The sequence below is a fragment of the Aotus nancymaae genome, unplaced genomic scaffold (assembly GCF_030222135.1).
Source record: "Aotus nancymaae isolate 86718 unplaced genomic scaffold, 86718_ANA_hifiasm-v0.15.2.pri h1tg000067l, whole genome shotgun sequence".
NCBI lineage: Eukaryota > Metazoa > Chordata > Mammalia > Primates > Aotidae > Aotus > Aotus nancymaae.
The window spans coordinates 20,093,713-20,118,007 of record NW_026988482.1 but is presented as its reverse complement, the minus strand read 5'-3'; the positions used below and the strand labels follow the sequence as shown (position 1 = coordinate 20,118,007).

General features: G+C 47.0%; 1 long non-coding RNA gene across 2 annotated transcripts in view; it reads left to right on the top strand.

Moving 5' to 3' along the window:
• The window catches only part of LOC105729826 (uncharacterized), a 164,629-nt gene extending 143,589 nt beyond the window's left edge, over positions 1-21,040 (top strand). Inside the window, exons 3-5 of one of the 2 annotated variants that reach the window (XR_001110316.2) lie at positions 13,750-14,150; positions 14,505-14,773; positions 19,115-21,040. This is a non-coding gene — a long non-coding RNA (uncharacterized LOC105729826). Of the gene's footprint in view, positions 1-13,749; positions 14,774-19,114 lie in introns of both variants that reach the window. The other variant, XR_010338908.1, reaches the window with a different exon arrangement.
• Positions 21,041-24,295: the final 3,255 nt, after the last annotated feature.

Genomic DNA, 24,295 nt, shown 5'->3' with positions numbered 1-24,295 from the left:
TTTCTTTTGGGAAAAACCTCTAATGGGTCTATTAGTCAGAACTCTGTTGATTGTTGAGGGCATAAACCCATTTCAAACCAGCATGGGCCAAAAGGGGAATGTCCTGGATTAAGTAATCAAATCCCAGGAAGCAGGGGCCTGCAGCTGGGCTCCGAGAGAGCCAAGAGCCAAGACTTACTCTGGACTTTCTCACTCTCTCTCTCTGTTTCTTGTCTCTGCTGCTCTCAGCTCCTTGGCTTCTTCTATAAGCCTCAGGAAGATGCCTTCAAGAGATGAAAGGGTCCCGTTAGGGAGTGTGCAATCCACACCAACCAAAGGGCAAAATTATGTAAAGGTTTTTTCGTAAAGTTTTTATTGAAGGATTAGAAAAGTTCACAAATCAAAAATTCCCAATTTGATGCATTTTCATAATAGATTAAACACACTTGTCTAGCCAGCACCAAGATCAAGAATCAGAACTTGCCAGCACCCACAGCCCACTCATTTCCCTTGCAGTCACTACCCCAGGTCAGTTGTAGACTTTTCTGTAAGTTTGATGTATGTCAATGAAAGTGTCAAGCAGCATAGAGTAGTTTTACCTGTTTTAGAACTTTATGCAATGAATCCAGGCAGTTTGTACTCTTTTCGGGCTGGCTTCTGGGGCTCACTACTATGTTTGTGAGATGCGTCCATGCTGTTGTGTGCCATCACGGCTCATGCATTCCCACTGCTGCAAGGCATCTCATGGAGCAAAGGTGCCGTTCTACTGATGACAGACATGTGGGTAGTTTCCAGGTTTTGGTAATTACAAATAGGGTTACTATGTACATTCTTGTATATTATTGTTATTATTATTATTATTATTATTGAGACAAGGTCTCTGTCACCCAGGCTGGAGTGCAGAGGCACCATCATGGCTCACTGCTGCCTTGATGTCCCAGGCTCAAGTGATCCTCCCACCTCAGCTTCCCAAGTAGCTGTGACTACAGGCACATACCACTGGGCCTGACAAATTTTTGTGTTTTTTTTAGAGATGGGTTCTCACTATGTTGCCTAGGTTGGTCTCCAACTCCTGGACTCAAGCAATCCTCCAACCTCTGCCTCCTGAGTAGCTGGGACTACAGATATGTGCCACCAAACTTGGTTAACTTAAAAAAAAAAAATTGTAGAGATGGGTCTCCCTGTGTTGCCCAGGCTGGTCTTGAACTTCTGGCCTCAAGTGATCCTCCTGTCTCAGGCTCCCAAAGTATTGGGGCTACAGGCGGGAGCCACCGTGCCCAGATGTCTTGCACAAAATTCTTGGTAATCACACACCCTCATTTAGGCTTACCTCATACCCAGGAGTGTGTGTCTATGTCATAGAGTCTTTATGTGTCCTGATTGAGTAGATAGGGAGTTACCGGTGTTCCGTGTCCTCTCCAGCACTTGGGATGGCTAGCCTTTTAATTTTAACACTCCAGTAGGTGTGTAGTGGTAATTCAATGTGGTTTTATACTGAACTCCATTTCATATCTTCATTAGCCACTTAAATACAATCACGCACCACATGATGATGTTTTGGTCAATGACAGACTGCACATGCAACAATTATATTACACGTTTATAATTCCGTATTTTTACTATACCTTTTCTGTGTTTAGGTGTGTTTTGATACACAAATATTTACTGTGTTATAGCGGTCTATAGTACAGTAACACGCTGAACAGGTTTGTAGCCTCGGAGCAATAAGGCTACACCATATAGCTTAGGTGTGTGGTAGGCTATGCTACCTAGGTTTGTATAAGTACACCCTATGATATTTATACAATGACAGAATCATCTAACCCATTTTTCAGATCATACCTCTGTCATTAAGTGATGCGTGACTGCATTATCTTTTGTGAACTGCCAGTTCAGGTCATTTACCCATTTCCCTACTGAGCTGTTGACGTTGCCTATTGGCATGTTTACGCACTGTGAATCCTCTGTGAGATGCATTTATCACAAATGCCCTCTCAGTCTGTCACATCCTTTTCATTCTCTTACCTTCTGATGGTTGGAAGTTCTTAAATTTAATGTAGCCCAATTTATCAAAATTTCCCCTGATGGTTAATGCTTTTTGTGTTATATTTAAGAAATCTTTGCTGATAGCAGAGACTGTATTTTAAAGGTGATTTTAGGTACAAAGAAATGAAGTTTTAAAGTAAGAATTGCTTAGAGAAAAAATTGTAAGCAAAATGTTTAGGTACATCCAAGTTGTAATGTGAAAATTCCAACTCTAAAACATGTATTTTAGACTTAATTGGACTCTAAAAATAAAGTTTACTGCATCAGTTTTTTTTTTTTTTTTTAAATGCATCATGAAATATCAGGGTTGCAAAGTCTGAAAAGTCTTGCCTTTCATCAGTCTGACTCAGGTCAACAAATACTCACTGAGCACCCTTCTGTGCCATGCTCTCCTGGGAATTAGGAAGGAGAGAGAAATGAGAAGTGACTGTGTTGCTCCGGACCTGGTAGGGAGGATAGTGGGGCACCCAAGTCGTCTTGATGCTGCTGCAAATGAAATCATGTCCCGGGCATCTGCAGTCTCAAAGTAGAAGGGTACATCTGCTTGACAGAGAAGGCCTGCGGAAGAAGAGAGATACTTAGGAATTGGGTCTCTCTTTTTTTTTTTTTTTTGAGATGGAGTCTTGGGAGTCTCACTCTGTTGCCCAGGCTGGAGTGTAATGGCGCCATCTTAGCTCACTGCAACCTCCACCTCCTGGGTTCAAGTGATTCTCCCTGCCTCAGCCTCCCAAGTAGCTGGGATTACAGGTGCCCGCCACCATGCCCAGCGAATTTTTTGTGTTTTTAGAATAGATGGGTTTTCGCCATATTGGCCAGGCTGGTCTGGAACTCCTGACCTCAGGTGATCTACCTGCCTTAGCCTCCCAAAGTGCTGGGATTACAGGCATGAGCCACCATGCCTGGCCAGGAATTGGGTCTTAAGCAGCTGTATGGGAGCTCTCAAGTGGATAGGGATGGGGGGTGGGGTTGTTTATTTGAGACAGAGTTTTGCTCTTGTTGCCCAGGCTGGAGTGCAATGGAGCAATTTTGGCTCACTGCAACCTCTGCCTCCTGGATTCAAGTGATTCTCCTGCCTCAGCCTCCTGAGTAGCTGGGATCACAGGAACGCACCACCACGCCCGGCTAATTTTGTATTTTTAGTAGAGACAGGCTTCCCTGTGTTGGTCCGGGTGGTCTCGATCTCCCGACCTCAGGTGATCCTCTCGCCTCAGCCTCCCAAAATTCTGGGATTACAAGCATGAACCACTGTGTCCAGCCTGAGGGTGTTTTATTCCAGGGAGAGGAAATAGGTGATCTGTGGTTTGTGCTTATATGGACTGGGCTTGAATGGGGGCAGTTACAGCCTGCCTTCAAGGCTTCTATGTGCCTCATGGGCTCAAACTCCAAAACAAAACTTCCAAACACCCTATTTCTAGACCTGTGGTGACAACACTGGGAAATCTAGGATCTTGGACCTAAAGACCAGACCCAGGATGGTAGGTGGGCTGTATTGCCCTACTCGGTAGCATCTCATTGCCTACGTCTGCTCTTTGAAGGAGTTGGTGGCTTTTAACTTACTAGGAAAAGTTACTCTTGCAGAAAAATTGGTTTGGAAGGCCCATACATGAAAAGGAAGCTGTTGAAAGGGGTGTTCCTTTGCCGAACCTCCTAGAGTCATAATTACTGGTGTAATATGACCGATCCTTTATTATAACCATTTTTTTTTTATTTTAAATGCCTGGCTTCTAACAACAATGCACACCTGGAAAAATAAGCAAGTTTGAGGCCGGTTGCAAAAGGAAAAACATGCTCAATAGGTGCTGAATAATTAAGAGGGAACAGAAAAAGAACACATTTGATTAAGCACCAGTGGTGTCTGAGGTTATTCGAAACGTTTTACTCACTACATTTCATTTTATTATTGTGACACACAGGCAGGATGTAATAATCCCCATTTTACAGTTTCCATGAGCAAACAGAGCTCCAGAAAGTTTAAGTCACCAGGCTGAACAGTAACAGCACCAGAATTCTCACTTGGGTCTGAGTCTGACCTCCTCTAGCTAGAATTATTGCGAAAAAAAACAATGTGCGTGACACATGTGGGCCCAGTTATATCAGTGGCACGCAATTTTTTCTTTTTTCTTTTTTTTTTTTTTTCTGAGACAATCTTGCTCTGTCACCAGACTGGAGTGCAGTGGCGCAATCTTAGCTTACTGCAACCTCTGCGTCCCAGGTTCAAGTGATTCTCTTGTCTCAGCCTCCCCAGTAACTGAAACTACAGGTTTGCGCCACCACACCCAGCTAATTTTTGTATTTTTAGTAGAGACAGGGTTTCACCATGTTGGCCAGGATGGTCTCGATCTCTTGACTTCGTGATCTGCCCACCTTGGCCTCCCAAAGTGCTGAGATTACGGGCGTGAGCCACATAATTAAAAAGAATAATTGCCCCAGGGAGAAGAGGGGCACCTGGTGATGAAGTCCCCTGAAGAGTGGTAAACTGCTTGTGAGTTCAGGAAACCTAGACAATGACACCAGCAGGTCCCAGCAGGTTCCTTGCTGCTTCCTTGCTTCCCTTTGAGCTTGCTCTTTGCGACAGTCACACAGGGGCATCCCTGCCTTTCTGCTGTCTTGCCTCCAAGTGTTCCCAACTTAGCCTGTCCTTTTAGATCATTCTCCAGACTTCTAAATAGGTTCTCTTTTCTGTTGATTCTAATTTAAAAAAAAAATTAAGATTTTGATTCTAAGCCTGTTACATACAATGATTCTTAACTGGATGGTGATTGGTGATGACTCACTCACCAGCAACGTGGGGTTTCCTTACATTCGTACGGGCTCGGAAAGTATTCCTGAGAGCCTTTCCTTGTCTTGAAGTCCATTCATCTTCCGGGCGTTCCCCAGCCTTACACATCATCTGTCCTCCCTGTCTGCTTCCCCGCGGTGTAATCAAGAATCTCACAGGTGTGTTTGATGCTCAGAGAACTCAGGGATGTTTCAATCAGCGGCTGTCCCAGGGCGGCCCTGCATCTTCGTCATCATGTTCTGATGGGTTTCTGCACTCCTTTCACTCATGAGAACTGTTAGTTCCGTGCCCTTTTAGGAAAGGATCACTCAGCAGTGGGGCTGGAGAGGTCTTGGTCTGCATAATAAGCAGGAATCAGGAGGAGGACAAACACAATTGAGAGGCTGGGTTGGGGAAAGAGTGGGTATTAAAGCAGGTAGAAAATGTGACTGAATGCTGGGCAGGAAAAAAACACAGTCACAGAGGAAGGCTGTCTTGAGAGGAGCTAGCCTTGGAGGAAGGCTTGCGAGGATGATTTCACCCTGCGTGGAAAAGATGGTTGCGGTTTTTTGTTTTTTTGTTTTCTTGTTTTTGAGACGGAGTCTCGCTCTTATTGCCCAGGCGGGTGTGAAATGGCACCATCTCGGCTCACTGCAACCACCTCCCGGGTTCAAGCGATTCTCCTGCCTCAGCCTCCAGAGTAGCTGGGACTACAGGCACCCACCACACCTGGCTAGTTTTTTTGTATTTTTAGTAGAGACAGGGTTTCACCGTGTTAGCCAGGATGGTCTCCATCTCTTGACCTTGTGACCTGCCCGCCTTGGCCTCCCAAAGTGCTGGGATTACAGGCGTGAGCCACCGCACCCGGTCCTGCAGTTGTATTTTTTAAAGATGGCTGCAATGTCTCCCACCTCTCCCCAGCCCAGGCTTTTCTATTACCTCAGCATTTCTCCATCAAGAGGTGAAGTTCAATCCCCCTCCCCTTGATGTTGGGTGGGCTTTTGTGACTGGTTTGTTTGTTTCTTTGTTTGTTTTTTAAGACAGGGTCTCACTCTGTCACCCAGGTTGAAGTCCAGTGGCACAATCACGGCTTCACTGCAGCCTCTACCTCCCCAGACTCAAGCAATCCTCCCACCTCAGCCTCCCTCATAGCTAGGACTACAGGCACGCAGCACCATTCACAGCTAATTTTTGTATATTTTATAGAGACAGAGTATTGCCATATTGCTCAGGCTGGTCCTGAACTCCTGAGCTCAAGCAATCTACCCACCTCAGCCTCCCAAAGTGCTGGGATTACAGGTGTGAGCCGCCATACCCACCCTCTTTGTGACTGTTTTAATTAATAACATGCCATTGAAGTGACACTGTGTGACTTCAGAAGCTCAGTTATAAAAGGGACCCATATTCCACCTTATTCCTCAGTCTTAAAGCCTTGATCCTCAGTCTTAAAGCCTTGAGCCCTGTGTAAGTATTTTCACTGTCCTGAGGCCATCAGTCTGTAAGGAAGCCTAAACCAATCTTTCTCACGTGGAGAGGCCACACCGAGGCCCTGAAACCATATAAAGAAACAGAGGTGCCCAGCCAGCCACCTGCTGCTTCAGCCCTGGTTCTCCAAGCTCCAGCTGCTGTTCGAGGGTAACCACACGAAAGACTGGAGCCAGAACCACCCAAGCAGCCCTTCCCAAACTCCTTATCTTCAGAAATCCTGAGAGATTACCAAACAATGACCATTGTAAGGCACTAAATTGTGAGGCAATTTGTTCTGTGGCACTAGCTAGCTAAACAGGAGTTCTGGCCGAGTCTATATTAGGCAAGAAAGCAAAGTGGGGTCATTGTAAATCATTTGAAGAAAGAAACACGTTTGCTTGACTTTTCTGGATTTTCTATGCCAAAGCATTTTGGATTAAATCAATAGCACCTTCACGAGCCTATGGCCTCAAAACAATGCCCTCCTTCCTTATAACTGCATGGTAAAGACCTAAGCCCCATCATCTTGACCACTGGCTATCAGCAACCCTGTGGTTCAACAACCTGCTATTTCTAGGCATCACATGCGGTGTCCTCTCAGGCCTGCCGACACACTGCAGTTTCTACGCCTCCTCTGCCCCACTTCCTGCCCCAGCCGCTCCTCCTCCCGGCCAGGACATTGCCCACAAGGTCATTTGGTGGAGCTTGCCCACTACCATGCCATCAGTGGTCCTGGTGCTGAGGCAAGGTGACCAGTCCTGCCCACAACCAGTACCCCGCGGTGCTCCCCGGACCCTAAAGCAGTTGTGCTTTTGCCCAAGGTCTCCAAAAATCTCATCTGGCAGTTTTAGTCTCCAACCCTTTTCCTTCCTCTATTATGGTTCAAAGAAGAGATGCCATAGCATCCCTCTGGTGGTCCTTCTGCCTCCTCCAACCCACCCGCCACATAAAACTGATCCCTCTTCTCACTGTAGATCCAAAGATCCCATGCAGGCCAGGTGCAGTGGCTCACACCTGTACTCCCAGCACTTTCGGAGGCCGAAGAGGGCAGATCACTTGAGGTCAGGCGTTTAAGACTGGCCTGGCTAGCATGGTGAAACCCCCGTCTCTACTAAAAATATAAAAATTAGCTGGGCGTGGTGGCACACACCTGTAGTCCCAGCTACTCAGGAGGCTGAGGCAGGAGAATTGCTTGAACCCAGGAGGCAGAGTGTGCAGTGAGCCAAGATTGTGCCACTGCACTTCAGCCTGAGCAAGAAGAGCAAAACTCTGTCTCAAATTTTAAAAAAAGATCCCATGTATACAAAGAGACGCTGGGTAGGGACGGGATTTTTTTTACGCATCGGGGCCCTGTGTAACCCACCAAAAATACTTCCTAAATGAAATAATCTAAACCAACAGCCTCATCTCCACAGTGTACATTTGACTTCTGAGGAGTCAAAAATTTTAAAAAGGACTATTTAAATCACATTTCAGAGAAATGAGCGTGAGAGAATTAAGATATAAAACCTGCCGGCAATCAAACTCTCAGTTATGGGACTCTTTCCTGGTGGATTTTGTGGGAGCATTATTGCACATTTCATTACAGACTTGAGCAGACACTGGTGTCATTATGGAAACATATCACAACACAGGGTTCTCTGCAAACCAGTTTGCTTTAAAAATGCATTTAAATTATGCTGTGCAGGCTTTATGCCATACACCTGCAATCAGCTAAGAGCTGGTTATTCTGGAGTTCTGATCTACATGATCAGTGGAATCCATTAATTTAGGGGTGTATCTATCAGGTCACTGGGAGTCTGAAAGGACAGCTGTGGTGGTGTGGAATGTTTTCTAACCATGCAGAACAGAATCTGAGCTGAAATCTGCAGCTGTGTACCCACTTGGAGTCTCTACACAGGACACTAAAGATGAGGAAATTATTTCCTGAGATCTCATGAAAATTAAAGACATGAGAAAGAAATGAAAAGAAAAGCTATGGCTTTAAAGAGTCTGCAAGAAGGAAAGAGATGTTCAGTGTTAGTGAAAGTCAGTGCAGACAGAGATGGAGTGGAAATGTTGAAGCAGAAGCCACTATTATCACAGACTACAAATGACGTCTCACCAGAGAATCTCCCAAGGTGAGAAGCACCATATTCAAAAGAGCTTATATTCACCACGGCCACTGTGAAAATACTTTCCCCAACTCCTATCCGCCCTGAGGTTTTTCAGAAAATCACTAAAATGTCCTTGACTAATAGCAGTACCTCACCGCTGCCATAGAGATGTCTGACCCACTATCTACTCTGTAGAGCCCAGAAGCTAGTGCTGGCTTGGTGTTTAACTCAGGGTGAACTGGACAACTCACTTCCGTTTCTTCTCTGCCTGGTTTGCTCTAGCTACACAAATGCAAAGACTCTCGTATGTAGTTAACTGGAATGGGATATAGATGGAAGGGGACGTCCTGGCTCATTCGATGTCTCTGTCATGTAAAAAATATGAGAGGCCAAGTGCAGCGGTTCATGCCTGTAATTCTAACACTCTGGGAAGCTGAGACTATAGGGTCACTTGAGGCCAGGAGTTTAAGACCAGCCTGGGCAACAAAGTGAGACCCCAATTTATGAATTTTTTTAAAAATTAGCCAGGTACAGTAATATATACCCATAGTCCCAGCTACTAAGGAGGCCAAGGTGGGAGGATGGCTTAAGCCCAAGAGTTCAAGGCTACAGTGAGCTACGATGACATCACTGCAGTCCAGCCTGGATGACACAGTGAGACTCCACCTCTAAAACAAAATAAAGGGAAAAGGGATTATCATAAGGACGGTAGAATTGAGCAGCTCTTGCTAAACACCATTCATGCTTTAAAGAGAGAAAATAACAGGCCGAGGACAAGTCACCATCAGTTCAAACTGCGAAGTCAGAGGGCTTCCTTAGCAGTAGTTAAAGGCATAGTGGCCCATCTCTTACAGCCAAAGGGCAGACCATGCTGAAGAGCAGCCTTAGGACCCAAGTGTAAGAGCAGCAGAACTTCAGAGCATTGCTTTCTCAGCGCCATCAAAACCAGAGACGTTAACCAGACCAGCCCAAGTGCCATCACCCCATAGCGGGAAAGCTGTCCCATGAAGGAGACTGACCATGGACATCAAATGACCATGTCACCAGAACTGCCCATCATGAGCTGGGTAACGTCAGACCCACCAATTGATAAGGTTGGCAGGCCCAGCAAGCAATTCTTCAAAAGATGGAAGCCGTGGACTCAAGATCGGGTGTACATGGGGCAGAGCGTGTGAGTGGGCCAGACGATGAAGTGGCAGCCCCACGTGGCACCATCACTGTGGCACCAACATTTCTCCCTCCGCTCACCCCTTTGGCCCCGCAAGAGGTTCCTATGACCTGCTGACACAGGATGGGGAAAGTCAGAGCTTGGTTCACGGGTGAGTTGGCTCGATATGTGGGTACCAGTTAAAATGGATTGCTGCTGTACCACAGCCCCATATGGGTGACCCTGAAAGGGCTTTCAAGGAAATCTTCCTGATGGGCTGGGCTTTGGGTAAAGTGCACTGGCCCTCCACTTTGTGTGGAAAGAGAGTGGCCTGAGATAAGAATATACACAGATGCGTGAGCAGTGAGGAATGGCTGAGCTGGCTGATGAGGGGCCAAACCAACAAGATTGGGAGATCAGGGACAAGAAAATCTGGAGCAAAGGCAGACAGTGGACCTACAAGAGTACGCACAAATTGTGAGGATCTCTGTGTTGCATGTTAATGCCCATCAGAGAACATCTACTGCAGAATAACCACTAAAGACCGGGTGTGGTGGCTCACGCCCGTAATCCCAGCAATTTGGGAGGCCGAGGCAGGTGGATCACCTGAGGTCAGGAGTTCGAGACCAGGCTGGCCAACATGGTGAAACCCCGTCTCTACTACAAATACAAAAATTAATTGGGCGTGGTAGTGGGCACCTGTAATCCCAGCTACTCAGGAGGCTGAGGCAGGAGAATCACTTGACCCCAGGAGGTGGAGGTTGCAGTGAGCCTAGATGATGTCACTGCACTCCAGCCTGAGCGACAGAGCCAGACTCTGTCTCAAAAAAAAAAAAAAAATAGGCACTAAATAACTTAGTGGGATGACTCCACCAGTAGACATCAGTCTTTGTCCCCAACCACTCATAGTTGGCTCATAAGTGGAGTAGCCAGCGTGGCAGAGATGGAGTCTATGCAGAAGCCAGTAGCATGGCTCACCTCTCACCGAGGCTCCTCTAGCTCTTGTCGCTGCTGAGTATCCTACCTGCCAGCAACGGAGATTAACTCTGAGACTCCAGCGTGGTATTATCCCTTGAGGAGACCAAACGGCTGCTTGGTGGGAAGTTAATTACCCAAGAAGGACAGCAATTGCTCTTGTATAGGATGGCTGCATATTCCAAGAATGTGTCTTCCTTGCCTGCCTGAAAGGCCTCAGCAAGCACCGCAGCCACAAACCGCTCTTGAAAATGTTTACTCAGGAGGCCCAGAAAGGAAGCACCAAGGTGATTTAAGGGACTTTCTTGGGGTTGTAGGAGAGAGGAGATAAAAGCAGCAAAGATCTGAGATCCCAGAAGATCTTGATACTGACTCAAGACTCTCTTGAAAGATGTAAACTCCGATAGAGGGTGTGGATGATTTGTTTGATCCTTTCTGGGGCTTCAGCTGAGACCCTATCAAGCAAGTAAGTGGGGAGTGTGCTTATAAACAGCTGATTTGAAATAAAGCAGATGTTCTCTTTGCTTCTCAGAATATTTTAGGCCAAAGCATTTTGTGGGCATAAATTAGCCTAAAATCAGCCTCAATGCTCTATTTCAGTTTATTCATGAAAACCTGGTCTTTGTGCAGTAAGCTATTAAGAAATACAGAATTCACCGGGAGTAGTGGCTCATGCCTGTAATCCCAGCACTTTAGGAGGCCGAGGAGGGCGGAACACAAGGTCAGGAGTTCAAGACCAGCCTGGCCAACATGGTGAAACCCCGTCTTTACAAAAATACAAAAATTAGCTGGGCATGGTGGCGCATGCCTGTAATCCCAGCTACTCGGGAGGCTGAGGCAGGAGAATTTCTTGAACCGGGAGGCAGAGGTTGCAGTGAGCTGAGATTGCGCCACTGTACTCCAGCCTGGGTTACAGAACGAGACTCCGTCTCAAAATAAATAAATAAATAAATAAATAAATAAATATAAATAAAAATAAAAATAAGAAAGAAATACAGAATTCTCAAGTGTATTTCAAGGAAATGTCAAAACAAAGTGTTCCATGCACACTTATGTAGATATATACTGTGTTTATAACAAAAGTGTAAAAATATACATGGGAATTATTAAAACTTACTTTGGGGTAGCAGTTTTCTGGGCAGGCAGGAAGAGAAATGTGTCTATGTGTGTTACTTCTTATTTCTGAAATAAAATAGCAATATCTGAGCAACTGCAGCAATATATTAACTTCTGTGAAATCTGAGTAAGTGGTACCTCGTTTTCTCTATGTTTGAAATATTTTATAATTTAAGTCTTTACAAAAAAACCCAAACTTGTAGATGGAAATCATTAGATTAAAGGGGTGGCTATAGTAAGCTCCTTATAGATGATGACTTTCTATAGATAATAGATGTTGGGGGGTTGCCCACAGCACCTACAGTGGTCTTTCTTTCACACAAATCTGACCGTATTCATTCCCTGCTTAAAAGCTTCCCATGGCTCCTCACTGTCTTCAGGATAAGCTGATGCCCTTTTGGCCTGGCAAACACCATCAAGTCAGTCACCTCTCTTCTTCAAGACAGGGCCTCTGTGAGGGCAGGGCCTGTCCTTCTGCCTAGGCCCGGCCGCAGGTCAGCGGTGCCCTCGCCCATCCTTCCTACTGTGTCTTGTCCCCCATCAATTCATGCACAGGCCGTGGCTGTACACCTGCTTCCTTCCACACACACGAAAATACAGCCACACTCAAACTAAGATCTTGCTTGAGTTTGAGGAATGAAACAGAAAGGCCACTTCACAGGGTGGGGGAGCCTTCCATGGCCCACTCCCCCGTTCCTTGGCATCACCTCTCTTTCAGCTCCCCGCCCCGCTCCACTGCTCCCCTCTAGAACAGCCCATGGGCTTGTCTCCCTTCCATATCAGGCCGAATATCACAGCTACGCAGCAAAGGTGCTTTCTTTTCTCCCATGCTAGTGACTGGGAAAGTAAGAATATGTCCACTTTTTCTTTTCTTTTGAGATGGAGTTTCGCTCTTGTTGCCCAGGCTGGAGTGCAATGGCGCGATCTTGGCTCACCCCAACCTCCACCTCCAGGATTCAAGCGATTCTCCTGCTTCAGCTTCCCGAGTAGCTGGGATTACAGGCATGCACCACCACACCCGGCTAATTTTGTATTTTTAGTATAAACAAGGTTTTCCATGTTGGTCAGGCTGGTCTCAAACTACCGACCTCAGGTGATCTGTCCGCCTTGGCCTCCCAAAGTGCTGGGATTACAGGCGTGAGCCACCGCGCCCAGCCTGTGTCCACATTTTTAAGACAAAAGTGGCTGATTGCACTTATTTGAGAGGGAAGAAGGATTAGAAGCACCTGGAAAGTGGAGTTTGCAGATCAGCTCATTATTCCAGCTGCAATCTCTCATTTTGAAATGGCCTCATTCACCCAGGTCCCAAGAAACCAGGTGAGCCTCAGCAAAGGGACAGGACTTCCCTAGGGGCTCACTCTTCTCTCGCAGACCCAGACAGGCCCCTCCATGCTTCCATTTATTCCCTTCCCCTATAGGACAAGGACAACATTTAGGAGACCCAGTGGGCATCAGGCATTAGCTAATGTGATCTTGACCAGTCAGAGGTATAATACTTGGCAGTAATCACAGACTCAGAGACCCACTCACTGCAGTTCAGTGAGTTTCCGTTTACTTTTTCAATAAGGACAGGAAATTGTCTGCCCTACAAGGGTGGGCAGCATTTAGAAGCAAGCCCACACTGTGGAGTTACGGGCCTTGAAGTCCACCATGATCTGATATGGTAACTTTTGAGGAGTGCTCCTATGTCTATGATTTCATTTCCAAAAATGCACCTAGCAGGGCCCCAAATGGCTCCTTATCAACCCCAGAGAATATAGTCCCAAGATCCTCACCTTCATCTTCCTGGAAGGCAGAGGGGAGCTGAAAGCAGTGAGAACAACACACTACCTGGTCCCTGGTCCCTGGTCCCTGGAGCACTCACATCTGCATCTCCCCAAACAATTCCACAGGAGACAGAATTCTCCCTACGTTACTTGGGAGGACTGGATGCCTCCAAGGTGGCCTGTGACTTGCCCACAGTCTTCCAGCTGCTACAGGCCAGAATTTGCCCTGTCCCTAATGCCCACTGGGGGCAACTGGGCTGGGGCTTTGTTTTGCAGGCAGTGTCCTCCGGCTACCTTTGGCTTGGGCATAAAAACCTGTTGGTAGAATCGTCACCCTTGTGCCTCATATTTTGAAGCCTAGTGTTTGAGGCTCTCTCTCTCTCTCTCTCTCTCTCATAGGTGAATCCTATTTGGGGTCCCTCCAGAAGATGGACTGAGCCTTCTCAGAACTGCGCCTCTGCTTTCCGGCCCTAGCTCCTTAGAGCTGGAGCTCTATTTGGAAAGAAAGCTACATGTCCATAGAGCTCAATGGTTTTGGTGCGTCCTTAATGAAAGGCAAAATATGACACAAACACCCAGACGGTTAACCCATCTGGAGGTGGCTCTAAGCCAGTACTACTTAGGGCCGGCTGCATAAAGACTTTCTGGGATGGGACTTCTGTCCCCACCAGGCTTCTATCAGAATGTGCAGCCATCACGGGGCCGGAGGAAAAGAAGCTAACGCCAGCAAACAGGAGGGAAGACACTGGGATTCAGAGCTCCACTGCCCTCCATCCCAACCGCCAGCACCCATTCTACAGGTGAAGTGGCTCAAGTGATCTGCCCATGTCACCTTGCTGAGTCTGAAGCGTAGCTGCTTGAAGATGCTGGGAAATAAAAAAGAAGGAAGCCTGATTCTTTCAGCCTCAGGCAGATGTCCTCAAAGGCAGATCGAAAACTAAGAACTTGATGGTCTGAATGTCTGCGGTGGCAGATATCCTGGTGGCCCCAAATCCAGCCCCTAGTGGGGGGCCTGCACTTCCCAGGTCCTTAGTACACGGTTGGTGGTGGAACGTTAGAATGAAAGAGGCCTTGAACTTTTGGGGCTGGGACTCTTGTTTTCCCAGGCTTCATCCTGAGCTCCATGGTGATCTTTTTCTCTCCACATTCCCCAGCTTCCCTCGGGGCAGCCCTCACCCTCAGAGAGACGGAGGAGTTCATGAGTCAGCACATTCCTTCTCTGCCTCACCTCGCCTGCCTGCCTGGGATCAGAATCAGCCAACACCCATTCCAAACACACTGGTTACATGGTCCCGCCTCCACCCAGCTCTGCTGCCAGAGTGACACCTGGTTTGCCACACCCTCGCTGCAGCCTTAACCCTCCCACGGAAGCACAGAAGCAGATCCACCTCCACTGAAAGCACCTCCAACTCTCAGGAGTCAGGTAAGTGAGGACTGGCTTTTACAGTGCATACTTCCGAAAGGACTGGAGGCTGCTGTTCACAATAAGAAATGAAGCAATCCACCAGCAAGGCCTGGAATAGAAGGACAGTAACAGTGTAAGGAAGTCTATGTGCCTTTGCTTGGCAGCAGGCAAGAATTTCTTGTGTCAGGAATCCTGATTTAAACCAGGCTGGGTGGGTTAAGCCTGTAATCCCAGCACTTTGGGAGGCTCAGGCAGGAGGATAGCTTGAGGTGAAGAGTTGGAGACCAGCCTGGTCGACATAGAAGGCCTTGTCTCTATAAAAACTAAAAAAATAAGCCAACCATGTTGGTGTGTGCCTGTAGTCCCAGCTACCTGCAATTCTGAGATGGGAAGATCTCTTGAGCCCAGGAAGTCAAGGTTGCAGGAGGCTATGATCATGCCGCTGCACTCCAGCTTGGGTGACATAGCAAGACCCCTCTCAACAAAAAAAAAAAAAAAAAAAAAAAAAAAAAAAAAAAAGAAAGAAAGAAAGAAAAAGAGAAAAAGAAAAGAAATCCTGACTTAGAAAGAATACTGCAATTTACACAAAAATCTTGCTCTGAGCCTCCTAGGAGGCAAGGGGAAAACGGTGCTATCTTTATCAGATGTTAAAAAAAGAATTCCATGTCTTCTCAGGCACCAAAACTCCTAGCGATTTTTTTCTAACATAGAGAAAGCCTTCAAAAAAAAAATCTGTGAGACCGGACGCAGTGGCTCATGTCCATAATCCCAACACTTTAGGAGGCCAAGGTGGGTGGATCACCTGAGGTCAGAAGTTCGAGACCAGCCTGGCCAGGTCTGGCGAAACCCTGTCTCTACTTAAAAAATACAAAAATTAACCGTCATGGTGACACATGCCTGTAATCCCAGCTACTAGGGAGGCTGAGGCAGGAGAATCACTTGAACCCGGGAAGTGGAGTTTGCGGTGAGCTGGAGCGCCACTGCACTCCAGCCTGGGCGACAGAATGAGACTCTGTCAAACAAACAAACAAAAAATGTGGAGTGAAGAAAGGAAAGCAAACTTACTCCTAGCCTTGACACCTTCACTACTAAACACTAATAATTATCAGCTGGGGAGAGCATCAACTAAGCATGGGCACTGGCATCCATGGGAAGTTTTATAATATACGCAGAGTTATTTTCCCCGTGATGGCTTCAAAATCACCTGTGGAGCCTGCAAAAGTGCAAATTACTGATCTCATCCCCAGATTCGTAGAAATGGAATCTCTCAGGGGAGGGACCCTGGAAGCTGCATTTTCCTTGGTATTCCCCGTGGAATTCTTGGTTATTCTAAAATTAGAGAACTGTTAGGCCAGGCACAGTGGCTCATTCCTGTAATCCGAGCACTTTGGGAGGCCGAGGCGGGCAGATCACCTGAGGTCAGGCGTTTGAGACCAGCCTGACCAACATGGAGAAACCCCATCTCTACTAAAAATACAAAAAATTAGCCAGGCATGGCGGCACATGCCTGTAATCCCAGCTACTCAGGAGACTGAGGTAGGAGAATCACTTGAACCCAAGAGCTGGAGGTTGCGATGAGCCGAGATTGTGCCACTGAACTCCAGCCTGGGCAACAAGAGTGAAACTCTGTATCAGAAAAAAAAAAAGAAAGAAATTGTACCTTCAGTAGGTGGTTAAGAGACCAGCCCAAGCCCCACAGTAGAGACAAGTAGGGGAGATGGGGTTCTGCCTCAGATTGTTACTCCAAAGCCATGTTCCTGGTACACCGTGCACCTCACGGCTTCCCAGATCCGGGCAGGTTAGGAGCTGGTTGTGCTTGTTTGTTTTTTTAACCCAGAAACACAAACCCACTTCTCTGATTACCACTGTGACCACAGACATTCCACAGAAGAGGCAACCCTTCAAGCCAGGACCTCCTGGGCAGATGCTGGAGGCAGTGCCGCTGCTTGCTCCCTTGGCAGTTGGGCCTGGGGGTGAGAGATGACTGGTGATGATGCTGGAACCTGAACACTGTTCCCCAAAGGCAGGGCCAAGAAGAGTGCTTTCAAATGCCACCACAAGTTCCAGCTTGCACGCTCCCTGGAAGGTGTTCTCTCTAGAGGCAGGGCCCCTGCTGTCACCTCTGTGACCTCTCACGCTTTGTGCTCCAGTGATTCTGAACACACAGGGCAGCTTCACCCCTTCGGCCTTTCCTCCGGCTGGTTCCCTTCTCTGCAATACCTTCTTCTCCATGCTTCGTCATGTACACATTTCCTAGACCATTTTTCATGTGGGTGACAGTGAGGCGCAGTGCTTAAGGGCTGGGGATCAGGCTCTGAAATCCTGTGTCCGGGGCTCTATTTCAGGTTCTGCTGCCAAACAAATGTGTGAACATGGGCAAGTTATTACACTTCTCTTTGTTCTTGTCTGTAAAATGGAGCCAGAGACACCTTAGGCTGTTAGGAGGACTAAATAAGATAAATCATATGTCAAGCACATAGCAGACAGCCTGAAACATACAGAACAATGAACTGTCTGTCTGTCTATCTATTATCTATCTATCTATCTATTTATCATCTATCTATCTCAGAGGTCTGGAGATACTGGGGTAGATGTGATATAGACAGGGCACTTGAGACACAGAGAAGGCTCTTAATGTTTTACATATGTATGTATGTATTTTTGAGACAGGGTCTCACTCTGTCACCCAGGCTGGAGTGCAGTGGCACAATCACAGCTCACTGCAGACTTGACCTCCCAAGCTCAAGTCATCCTCCCACCTCAGCCTCCCAAGTAGCTAGGGCTGTAGGGCATGCCACCACGCCTGGCTAATTTTTATTTTAATTTTTTTGTAGAGGCAGCATCTTACTATGTTGCCCAGGCTGGTCTCGGACTCCTAGGCTCAAGCAGTCCTCCCACCTCAGCCTCCCAAAAGTGCTGGAATTATAGGCGTGAGCCACTGTGCCTGGCCCTTAATGTTTTATTTTTAACTGATAAGGATTAACTTGTTTGTACCTTATCTGGAGTGGTAGGATGTGCTCACAAGACAACTTAGAAGTGTCTGGAGTTAGGAACTCAGACTGCTTCCAGCTAAGAACTTCACAAGGAATGTTAGGTTCAAATCCCAGCTCCTCCCTTTCCAGCTGAGTAGCCTTGGAACAAATCTCCAATTTACTTCCCAAGGCTATTGGAAAGACCGAAAGGTAGTTTGAACAGGATAAAGCAAGTGCCATACAATCAGCAAACGTTAGTGACAGACAGGGGCTTCCTGGAGACAAAAAAGGTGCAAAGAACTGGCTTTGGTGGAATGTCAAGCACATGCAGGCCAGGGGAAGAGCGGCATTTGGAGGTAGGGGGCCTTCCCAGCGAGCTGGAGAATTAAGTCTGGAGGACCCAGCTTTGACAGTCTCACATAAAGCTGATTTGGGGCTTGGTCAAAGCTCCATCAGTCCTAAAGACAAGGAGACCTATGGAGGAATAGAGTCAAGAATTCCTGATAAAATGAAGAGTGCATTCAGGAAAAGCTGTGTCTGGAACTATGCCAAGCACTTATCTGTTTTATAGCAGCTCATTTACTATTACAACTCTGCAAAGCGTTATACCCATTTTGTAGATGAGGAAACTGAAGCTCAGAGGCATGGTAGCCTGCCCAAGGAAGCATACAATCCATTAATCTGCAGTGGCAGGATTCCAGCCCAGGGGAGTTGGTTCCAAAGTTGATCCTGAAGAATGCACTCAGATCTCCCCCTAGAGTGCATTCCTCCTCCCTGGCAGAGCCTCCAGGTAACTTCTGAGCAACATGAATTCTTCTCCACTGCAGTCTAGAGCAGCAGGAAGCATTGTCACAAAAGTCTTGGAGTTGAGGTCTCGGGCTCCTAGTGTGCTGGGTTTTCCTTCCTAGCTTGAGCCCTGCCTCAGTTGTGCAGTATTGACCTACCCAACTCCCAAGCTTGTGGGCAGCTGCAGGCAGGAAGTGATTGACTTCTCCAAACATTTTGTGCTTCTGAATGACTTACTGGGAAGGAAGTGTGTTCATACCAGTCTATCTTCTGCAATCCAAATGGCAGTTTGACTCAACCAGCAATTTTGCCTAATACTCTGTTTGGGGCTCTGTGTTAGGTGCAAGGAAGAGGTGTTCAACAAAGGCCAACAGTGGGGACTGAAAACCCATCTGCAAGTTCCTTAACATTCCTCCTATGAAACGGTAGAGCCTCATTCCCCTTCCCATGACTATGAGTCCCTTTTAGTGACTCGATTCTAACCAATACAACACAGGGGAGTGACACTGTGTGACTCCTGAGGCTAGGTCATAAAAGAAAATACAGCTTCCTCCTGCCTGACGTGTTCTCTCTCTCTTCCTTTCTCTCTCTTGGAACCCAGCCATCACGCTGTGAAGAAGCCCAGGCCATAAAGGGAGGAGCACTTGTGGGTGTTCCAGCCAGCAGTTCCAGCTCAGGTCCCGGCTACAGTCCCAGACAGCATCGGTCACCAGCCGTTAGTGAGTGTGCCTTGGACAATTCCTGCCCCCGCCTTCTGGCTGCCCTAGCTGATACCACAGAGGCGAGCAAAATAAAGTCCCTAAATTTTGGAATGTTTGTTATGCAGCATGAGGTAACTGGAGCACAAATACACAGACCCAGACTCTAACCCGACCCGGGACAACTGGGAGCCAAGCACGGTATCTGGAACATCCGAAACATTCCTCAGCTGACGGGTGTATATTCTGCTGCTTTCACATGGAACAAAATCAGTTCTGACCTGTGGCACTGAGTCGTAGACCCACAAATAAACGATGTGCTGTCCAGGCAGGGGGCATGAAGGAAGGCCTCAGAGGGGAAGCCGTTTTGGCCACACCCTGGAGGATGAGGAAGAAAATTTCAAGAGAAAAGGGCAATGCAAATCACAGACTCTGTGAGCTGGACACTGGCCTCAGGGCCCTCTGGTCAACCCCAGCATCCTCCGTTAAAGACTGGCAGTACTGACTCCTACACTCAGGCTTCCCAGGTCCTACTGGGCATGTCCTCTCTTCAGGTCCCCTAGAGGCTGCCCTTAGCTCTCCTCTCCCTGACCTGTGGAGTCAGAAGGGTTTGCCAGGATTTGATGTTCATCCACCAGAAGTGGTCTGTTGACTGTCAAGTGATTTCCACAAACCTGTGTATTTGCATTCCTTATCTCTCCCTTCCCCATATCGACCTCTGCAAGGCCCAGCAATTCCTTTTCACCCACTCACTGCTTAGTCAGTGATGGAGTTAATTAGTCAGATCTCATCGGTCCCTCCGCGATGGACCCTTCCCTCCTGTTCCACTGCCGACCAAGGGACTTGCTCTCCACCAGCCTTCCCTGGTGAACTGCGGTTTGGAATCAAGTAATTGTTTTCGGTTACTCATTATGTTTTAGAGTTATAAATGCAAGACAAGTACATTACAGAAAATGCTGGAAAATCAAGAAAAGAAACTACCCACAATCTCATCATCCCGCTCGCCTTCAATAACCACTCATTTCATCTTCTTTGAGTATTTTTTTCAACACCTATAGCATTTTTAAAATCCTGTTATAGCTGGGCTCAGTGACTCACACTTGTAATCCCAGCACTTTGGGAGGTCAAGGCAGGCAGATCACCTGAGGTCAGGAGGTCGAGACCAGCCTGGCCAACATGGCAAAACACCATCTCTACTAAAAATACAAAAGTTAGCTGGGGCCTGGTGGCATGCACCCATAATCCCAGCTACTTGGGAGGCTGAGACAGGAGAATCGCTTGAAACCAGTAGGCAGAGATTGCAGTGAGCCAAGATTGCACCACTGCACTCCAGCCTGGGTGACAGAACAAGGCTCCATCTCTAAAAAAAAAAAAGGAAAAAAAACCCTGTTATAGGCATACTGCACATTTAATTGTGAATGCTGAGTTTTCTCTTTAGCGTTACAGAGCATGCTTTTTGTCATCGTTTTCTTTCCTAATGAATACATAGTGGTGTCAAGTGGCTGAACCTGGGTTTATTTAACTGTTTTTGCAGTGTTTGGCTTCTAGATGTTTCCAGTTTTTCCCGGCAGAAAACATCTCCCTGCCTAGGGCTTTTTCTGAAAGCGGAATTACTTCCTCAGGACAGATTCCTAAGAGAAATGACTAGGTCAGAAGTTGTGGGTATATTAATGGCTCTGGACATAGACCCCTTGTCAAATTACCTCAGTGACTTTTGTTTCTTTAAATTGTGATCTTGCAGTTAAAGCTGTTGTTATTCTGGATGTGTTAGATAACCAGTGGAGAGAATTTGGAAACATTGAGAGAAGTAAATAAATATCAACCACATTTCACCCACTGAAAATTGTCATTATCAGTAGCGTGTTGGTGTATTCCTCTCCAGTCTATTTTTCTTTATGTAAGTTTTAGGGTTTTTTGTTTGTTTCAGTGTGTATGTGAATTAGCATAATTCACTGTAAATAAATTAGACATCATAACTTTCCTTGAACGTAACAGCTAAGCATTTTCCATTTTATTGGAAACTCTTCATAGAGTTGAAGAAATGCATAATTTTCCATTGAGTAGATGTATCCTCATTTACTTTCCCATTATCCTATTTGGGGGCATTTACACTGATACCAAATTTTTGCTCTTAAAAATGTTTACCAGGAATAAATCTTCAAGTTACGACTTAAAAAGTAATTTGTAAGTTGGGTAAACAGAAAAATGATGAAAACTTATGATAGAAGAGTTGACTAATTGGTCTTGATTGTGGAAAAGGCTAATTTCTAAACTCCTTCCTAGACTCGTGAATGGAATTTGAATAACCAAGCTTGTGGGGTTTTTTTGTTTGTTTGTTTTTTGTTTTTTAAATCAAAGCAAACCGAGTGAAGATGACTGATTGGGAGCCCAGACACCTGGCTTTCTGGTGGTCTTTTCCCTCGGACAAGTCACAGGCCTGGCCTCTCGGGACTTAGTCAAAGACACAGTCAGACTAAATGGTGGTGGCACCCGAGCTGCCGGGCTCCCAGCTGATTCCTTTTACCAGCCCACACTGCCGTCAACTGCGGCGCCTTTGTTAAGCATTCCTCAGTCACTGCAGTGAAGTTGCCATTTGCTTCCTGCCTGACTGTGACTCACACAGCAGCCTGGGGCACAAGTCCTCCCGTCTGCGGGCCTGGGCCGGCTGGCGGCACAAAGAGGAACAGAAAGTGTGTCTGGATGCAGAGGACGTGAAAAACAAGTGATGCTGCTTCCGTGTGCAGACAGCAAAAGATATGCAAGAGGCTCGTGATGATGGAAAACAAAACAACAGCAGCAACAGAAAACAAACCTGAGGGCAAGGCAAGCAGATGGTATGCTACCGTTTGTATAAAAATAAAATAAACCAGATACGCACATTCCATCCCCTCTCCCCGAGAAATAAAGAGCTCAGGGGCAGCGAAGGGCTATGTAGTCACCACTGGCAACCGCAGAGCAGATACTTATTGTTCCTCAGAAAATGACTGTATTTCCCACATGACTCAGTTTTGTTCACTGCACTGGTCAGTTGAAAAGTGACATGGGCTTGGGTGGAAGGAGTGAAGCCAGTTCCCCAAAACCTTCCTTGGTCCCCAGGCTGACCTGTGGTGGAGACGTCCTCCCCCAACACCTGTGCCCATTCCAGTGGCAGGCAGGCAGGCAGATGCAGGCACCCTGAGAAATGCAATTAGGTGAGAGAAGGAAGGAGAGGGAGAGAAGGGAGACAAGGGATGCAGCTAGAGAGGGAATGGAGTGAGAAAAAGAAGGAAACTTTGGCCGTCTTTTGAACAACCATGATGATCTTGAGTTTTGGTGATGCTTCACTTAGGATGAGCTTTTCATGGTCTTATTCTCTAAAGCCAGCCTCCCTCTCTGGATGTCCTGACCCTAAGCAACTCAGAAAATCAAGGGCAGCTGCAGCCTGGCAGCCTATTGCTGGGGACTGGTCCTGCCTGGAATGGGTCTTGAGACCCTGGGTTGGCCTGACCTCCATTCCTAGCCCTGTCCTTCCAGCTCAGTAACAAGTGACCTTGGTCTATGACCATGGCTGGCCACTGCGCAGCCTCTGGGAGGGTCTCAGCCCAGGAGTCCTCTGCTCACCCACTGAAATGGGCCTCTCCAGCTATCCAATGAGGCCTTGGAGCAGAGCCACTGAGAACCTGAGGCCCTAGGAGAGAGGAGAAGAATTAGGAAGTTCAATTGTTTCTAGACGTCTCTTATGTCAGGATTAATCTTTGCTACAGAGCCGTTAAACTGGACAGAACACATGGAGGAAATGCATATAAAGCAGATGTCCTGGATCCTGGATAACAAAGAGAGGAGGTAAGAACCACGATGAGAACATGGAGTGGACAGAAAGCCCTGCCCAAGGATGACACACATGACAGCAGGAAGCAGGGACCCTGAAGGCCAGCCAGGCTCCTGAGGCCTCAACCCAACCACTTCAGAATCTTCCACCAGCATCTTGACACTGGCTCCCTGTATTAGTCTGTTCTCACACTGCTATAAAGACATACCTAAGACTGGGTAATTTATAAAGAAAATAGGTTTTATTAGCTCATGGTTCTGCAGGCTGTACAGGCTTCTGCTTCTGAAGAGGCCTCAGGAAACTTACAATCATGGTAGAAGGTGAAGGAGAAGCAGGCATGTCTTACATGGCTAGCAGGAGAGAGAGAGAGAAAGGGAAAGTGCTAAACATTTTTAAACAACCAGATCTCCAGAAAACTCTGTCACAAGACACCACTAGGGGGATGGTGCTCAACCATTAGAAACCACTCCCATGATCCAACCACCTCCCACCAGGCCCCTCCTCCAATACTGGGAATTACAATTTGACATGAGATTTGGGCGAGGACACAGATCCAAGCCAGATCATTGCCCCAGTCAAGAGGCTGGGCTGTCTGCAGGGCACTCCCTTCCTTGCTTCCTCTTCCCCACCTTCTGACTGGGGTCAGTAAAACTGAGTAGCAAGCCAAGGCCAGCCTGGCCACAGGCCCTGATTTGCTACAGAAAATTTCTCTTCTGATCACCTACCTACTGCTTCCTGCCGCCGTTAGGGACTGAGCTAGTCAGTGTCTGCAAGTCTTTTTTTGTTCCTGAAAAATGACTCAGGACACAGATAACAGAGATAAAAATATTGTGTTTGGCTGGGTGCAGTGGCTCACGCCCATAATCCCAGCACTTTGGGAGGCTGAGGTGGGTGGATCACCTGTGGTCAGGAGTTTGAGAGCAGCCTGGCCAACATGGTGAAACCCTGTCTCTACTAAAAATACAAAATTTATCCGGGCATGGTGGTGTGCGCCTGTAATCCTAGCTACTGGGGAGACTGAGGCAGGAGAATCATTTGAACCCAGGAGGCGGAGGTTGCAGTGAGCCAAGATCACACCACTGCATACCAGCCTGGGTGACAGAGAAAGACTCCGTCTCAAAAAAAAAAAAAAAAAAATTGTGTTCATAATAATAGCGAATGCTTCCAAGTACTCATTAAGTGCCAGGCAGTATGCTCCATTATTTGGTCCCATTTGATCCTTATAATGACCTCATCAGGTAGATGCAGTTATTTATCTCCAGTTTATATGTAAGGA